Source organism: Oncorhynchus keta, unplaced genomic scaffold (genome assembly GCF_023373465.1).
Source record: "Oncorhynchus keta strain PuntledgeMale-10-30-2019 unplaced genomic scaffold, Oket_V2 Un_contig_21663_pilon_pilon, whole genome shotgun sequence".
NCBI lineage: Eukaryota > Metazoa > Chordata > Actinopteri > Salmoniformes > Salmonidae > Oncorhynchus > Oncorhynchus keta.
The window spans coordinates 1-5,000 of NW_026282556.1; the positions used below are offsets into that span (position 1 = coordinate 1).

Genomic DNA, 5,000 nt, shown 5'->3' on the forward strand with positions numbered 1-5,000 from the left:
CTGGCTCAGGGTCAGGAAGAGAGAGAGAGAGATGGAAAGATACAGGAAAGGGTGAGATAACGAGAGAGAGAGAGAGAGAGAGAGAGAGAGAGAGAGAGAGAGAGAGAGAGAGAGAGAGAGAGAGAGAGAGAGAGAGATGGAAAGATACAGGGAAAGAGAGAGAGAGAGATGGAAAGATACAGGGAAGAGAGAGAGAGATGGAAAGATACAGGGAAAGAGAGAGATAACAAGAGGGTACAGGGAAAGAGAGAGAGAGAGATGGAAAGATACAGGGAAAGAAAGAGAGAGATGGAAAGATACAGGGAAAGAGAGAAAGATGAGATGGAAAGATACAGGGAAAAGAGAGATAACAAGAGATAACAAGGCAGAGTCGTACATTTCCTCAGTGAAAACAATGTACTAAGCAAATGTCAAATTAGCTTTTCACCAATTTACCGCACGACAGACCACGCATTCACCCTGCACACCTAACAAACAAACAAACAAACAAAAACAAAGACAAAGGCTTTTCATGCTGATCTTCTGCACAGAGTCTGTCAGAGCTGGGCCCTGACTGTAACATAATAATAATGGTGTTCCAACAACGGTCCAGGACCACAAATACAAATTCCATCTAGACACCGTTGCTCTAAAAACAAACTGCATGAACCTCGGCCTAAACATCAGTGCCACAGGTAACTTCCACAAAGCTGTGATCGATCTGAGAGACAAGGCAAGAAGGGCCTTCTATGCCATCAAAGGAACATAAAATTCGACATCCCAATTTGGATCTGGCTAAAAATAGTTGAATCAATTATAGAATTCATTGTCCTTTATGGTTGTGAGGTCTTGGGGTCCGCTCACCAACTAAGAATTCACAAAATGGGACCAACACCAAATTGACACCAAAATATCCTCAGTGTGCACGTAAAACACCAAATAATGCATAGGCAGAATTAGGCCGATACCCGCTAATGATCAAAATCAGAAAAGAGGCGTTCAATTCTACAACCACCTAAAAGGGCGATTCCCAAACCTTCCATAACAAAGCCATCACAAACAAACCATCACCTACAGAGAGATGAACCTGGAAAAGAGTCCCCTAAGCAAGCTGGTCCTGGGGCTCTGTTCACAAACACAAACAGACCCCACAGAGCCCCAGGACAGCAATAGCATCACAATTAGACCCAACCAAATCATGAGAAAACACATTGGAAAGAATTGACCAAAAACTGAAATGCTATTTGGCCCTAAATAGAGAGTTCACAGTGGCAAAAAAACAACATTAAGGAGAGGGAGAGAGAGCCTTGCTATTGAGAAAGGCTGCCGAATACCTGACCCCTTAAGAGGGAGAGAGAGCCCCACTGTGGCAGAATACCTGACCCAACATTAAGGAGAGGGAGAGAGAGCCCTGCTATTGAGAAAGGCTGCCAAATACCTTCCCACTGTGGCAGAATACCTGACCCAACATTAAGGAGAGGGAGAGAGAGAGCCTTGCTATTGAGAAAGGCTGCCAAATACCTTCCCACTGTGGCAGAATACCTGACCCAACATTAAGGAGAGGGAGAGAGAGCCTTGCTATTGAGAAAGGCTGCCAAAATACCTGACCACTGTGGCAGAAAACTTGACCCAAAATTAAGGAGAGGGAGAGAGAGCCTTGCTATTGAGAAGGCTGCCAAATACCTGACCACTGTGGCAGAATACCTGACCCAACATTAAGGAGAGGGAGAGAGAGCCTTGCTATTGAGAAAGGCTGCCAAATACCTTCCCACTGTGGCAGAATACCTGACCCAACATTAAGGAGAGGGGAGAGAGAGCCTTGCTATTGAGAAAGGCTGCCAAATACCTTCCCACTGTGGCAGAATACCTGACCCAACATTAAGGAGAGGGAGAGAGAGAGCCTTGCTATTGAGAAAGGCTGCCAAATACCTTCCCACTGTGGCAGAATACCTGACCCAACATTAAGGAGAGGGAGAGAGAGAGCCTTGCTATTGAGAAAGGCTGCCAAATACCTTCCCACTGTGGCAGAATACCTGACCCAACATTAAGGAGAGGAGAGAGAGAGCCTTGCTATTGAGAAAGGCTGCCAAATACCTTCCCACTGTGGCAGAATACCTGACCCAACATTAAGGAGAGGGAGAGAGAGAGCCTTGCTATTGAGAAAGGCTGCCAAATACCTTCCCACTGTGGCAGAATACCTGACCCAACATTAAGGAGAGGGAGAGAGAGCCTTGCTATTGAGAAAGGCTGCCAAATACCTTCCCACTGTGGCAGAATACCTGACCCAACATTAAGGAGAGGGAGAGAGAGCCTTGCTATTGAGAAAGGCTGCCAAATACCTTCCCACTGTGGCAGAACTGTGGCAGAATACCTGACCCAACATTAAGGAGAGGGAGAGAGAGCCTTGCTATTGAGAAAGGCTGCCGAATACCTGACCACTGTGGCAGATACCTGACCCAACATTAAGGAGAGGGAGAGACTGTGGCAGAGACCCAACCTGCTATTGAGAAAGGCTGCCGAATACCTGACCACTGTGGCAGAAAACTTGACCCAAAATTAAGGAGGGGAGAGAGAGAGCCTTGCTATTGAGAAAGGCCGCCGAAGGCAGACCTGGGACTCAAGAGAAGACAGGCTATGTCCACACTGCCCACAAAAGGAGATAGAAACAGCTGCATTAACTAACCTCCCAAATATATGGCCATATTAGAGACACGTATTTCCCTCAGATTAAACAGACCCACAAATTAGAAATTAGAAAACAAATCCAATTTTGATAAACTCCCATATCTACTGGGTGAAATACCACAGTGTGACATCACAGCAGCAAGATGTGTGACCTGTTGCCACAAGAAAAGGGCAACCAGTGAAGAACAAACACTATTGTAAATACAACCCATATTTATGTTGATTTATTTTCCCTTTAGTACTTTAACTATTTGTACATCGTTACAACACTGTATATTTAGACATGATATATAGTCTGTACAATGTGTGGTTGGCCCTCACCCTCCCTAACCCTAACCCTGTTTATTTCACCTGTTAACATGTGTCTCCATTGAACTGAGTCTTAACATCTGCAGTAGAAGGAGGAAGTGGCTTTCTGAGTCACACACTACAAGTTAAGAGAAGAGGAAACGTCTGTGGGTAACCGTGTGTGTGTGTGTGTGTGTGTGTGTGTGTGTGTGTGTGTGTGGTAGGTAACAGTTCGTAGTTTAAATCTCCTCCTCAGTCTGTGTGTGTGTGTGTGTGTGTGTGTGTGTGTGTGTGTGTGTGTGTGTGTGTGTGTGTGTGTGTGTGTGTGTGTGTGTGTGTGTGTGTGTGTGTGTGTGTGTGTGTGTGTGTGTGTGTGTGTGTGTGTGTGCAGTAACAACTGTTCTTTCCGTCTCCTTTCCTTCCTGACACATGCATACATACATTTGCATAGAGCTGTTATCTGGGGTGTGTGTGTTAGATAGGGCTGATTTGCCTGGCTGAAGACACAAAGCAGGGTTATAGAGCCACTAGGGTTAGAGTTAGGGGTAGAGCAGGGCCAACCAGACACAGAGAGAGAAATATGTAGAGGTAGAGAGAGAGGTAGAGAGAGAGAGGTTGAGAGAGAGAAAAGAGAGAGAGAAATATGTAGAGTGAGAGAGAGAGAGAAAGAGAGAGAGAGAAATATGTAGAGGTAGAGAGAGAGAGGTAGAGAGAGAGAGAAATATGTAGAGGTAGAGAGAGGTAGAGAGAGAGAGAGAGAGAGAGAGAGAGAGAGAGAGAGAGAGAGAGAGAGAGAAATATGTAGAGGTAGAGAGAGAGGTAGAGAGAGGAGAGAGAGAAGAGAGAGAGAGAAATATGTAGAGGTAGAGAGAGAGAGGTAGAGAGAGAGAGAGAGAGAGAGAGAGAGAGAGAGAGAAATATGTAGAGGTAGAGAGAGAGAGAGGAGAGAGAGAGAGAGAGAGAGAGAGAGAGAGAGAGAGAATATGTGTAGAGGTAGAGAGAGAGAGAGAGAGAGAGAGAGAGAGAGAGAGAGAGAGAGAGAGAGAGAGAGAAATATGTAGAGGTAGAGGTAGAGAGGTAGAGAGAGAGAGAGAGAGAGAGAGAGAGAGAAAGAGAGGAGACAGCACCCGGCCTCACCCTACTAGAATCCGAAGTCAAATGTCTGCTGTTTGCTGATGATCTGGTGCTTCTGTCACCAACCAAGGAGGGCCTACAACAGCACCTAGATCTTATGCACAGATTCTGTCAGACCTGGACCCTGACAGTAAATCTCAGTAAGACCAAAATAATGGTGTTCCAAAAAAGGGCCAGTCACCAGGACCACAAATTCCATCTAGACATTGTTGCCCTAGAGCACACAGAAAACTATACATACCTTGGCCTAAACATCAGCGCCACAGGTAACTTCCACAAAGGTGTGAACGATCTGAGAGACAAGGCAAGAAGGGCATTCTATGCCATCAAAAGGAACATACATTTCAACATACCAATTAGGATCTGGCTAAAAATACTTGAATCAGTCATAGAGCCCATTGCCCTTTATGGTTGCGAGGTCTGGGGTCCGCTCTCAACCAAGACTTCACAAAATGGGACAAACACCAAATTGAGACTCTGCACGCAGAATTCTGCAAAAATATCCTCCGTGTACAACGTAGAACACCAAATAATGCAGAGCAGAATAAGGCCGATACCCGCTAATTATCAAAATCCAGAAAAGGACCGTTATTAAATTCTATAACCTTCCAGAACAAAGCCATCACCTACAGAGAGATGAACCTGGAGAAGAGTCCCTAAGCAAGCTGGTCCTGGGGCTCTGTTCACAAACACAAACACACCCCACAGAGCCCCAGGACAACAACACAATTAGACCCAACCAAATCATGAGAAAACTAAAAGATAATTACTTGACACATTGGAAAGAAATGACCAAAAAACAGAGCAAACTGGAATGCTATTTGGCCCTACACAGAGAGAACACAGTGGCAGAATACCTGAGCACTGTGACTGACCCTAAACAGAGAGAACACAGTGGCAGAATACCTGAGCAC

At 45.4% G+C, this 5,000-nt stretch overlaps 2 long non-coding RNA genes across 20 annotated transcripts in view; both read right to left on the reverse strand.

The window, feature by feature from the left end:
* Positions 1-1,014: 1,014 nt before the first annotated feature.
* LOC127921196 (uncharacterized) lies at positions 1,015-2,283 on the reverse strand. Of its 2 annotated transcripts, XR_008108319.1 has the most exons (4): positions 1,826-2,283; positions 1,663-1,743; positions 1,418-1,500; positions 1,015-1,313 (listed from the first exon to the last, which is right to left on the reverse strand). It is a non-coding gene; the product is annotated as an uncharacterized LOC127921196 (long non-coding RNA). The 2 variants fall into 2 exon arrangements; XR_008108320.1 differs by lacking the exon at positions 1,015-1,313 and having other exon boundaries at positions 1,351-1,500.
* A 2,462-nt stretch (positions 2,284-4,745) lies between these two features.
* Positions 4,746-5,000, reverse strand: part of LOC127921200 (uncharacterized) — a 3,319-nt gene continuing 3,064 nt past the window's right edge. For 15 of the 18 annotated variants that reach the window (XR_008108351.1, XR_008108343.1, XR_008108346.1 and 12 more), the window contains one exon: positions 4,746-5,000. This exon is cut by the window's right edge. This is a non-coding gene — a long non-coding RNA (uncharacterized LOC127921200). The other 3 variants (XR_008108348.1, XR_008108345.1, XR_008108339.1) reach the window with 1 other exon arrangement.